This window comes from Agelaius tricolor, unplaced genomic scaffold (assembly GCF_023055355.1).
Source record: "Agelaius tricolor isolate 1412-34295 unplaced genomic scaffold, bAgeTri1.0.p SCAF_3, whole genome shotgun sequence".
Taxonomy (NCBI): domain Eukaryota; kingdom Metazoa; phylum Chordata; class Aves; order Passeriformes; family Icteridae; genus Agelaius; species Agelaius tricolor.
The window spans coordinates 6,270,895-6,271,123 of record NW_027269263.1 but is presented as its reverse complement, the minus strand read 5'-3'; positions in this window follow the sequence as shown (position 1 = coordinate 6,271,123).

The window sequence follows — 229 nt, the reverse complement described above, 5'->3', positions numbered from 1 at the left end:
TCCATCACCTTGTCTTTTTAACACTGCTATTAAATTTTCCACTGCATATTCCACTGAGAATGCCAACAGTTTCCACTACAGCCAGTGCCTGAATAGAAGCTGCTTTCAAAATACTTCTCCCACCCAACTTCTGTGGCTAAGCATGACCTTGCATCTCACGGCAGTATCAACTCCTCTGCTCAGCTCGCAGAGGTGATGCCCGAGGAGCCAGCGCCGTGCTGAGCATGGC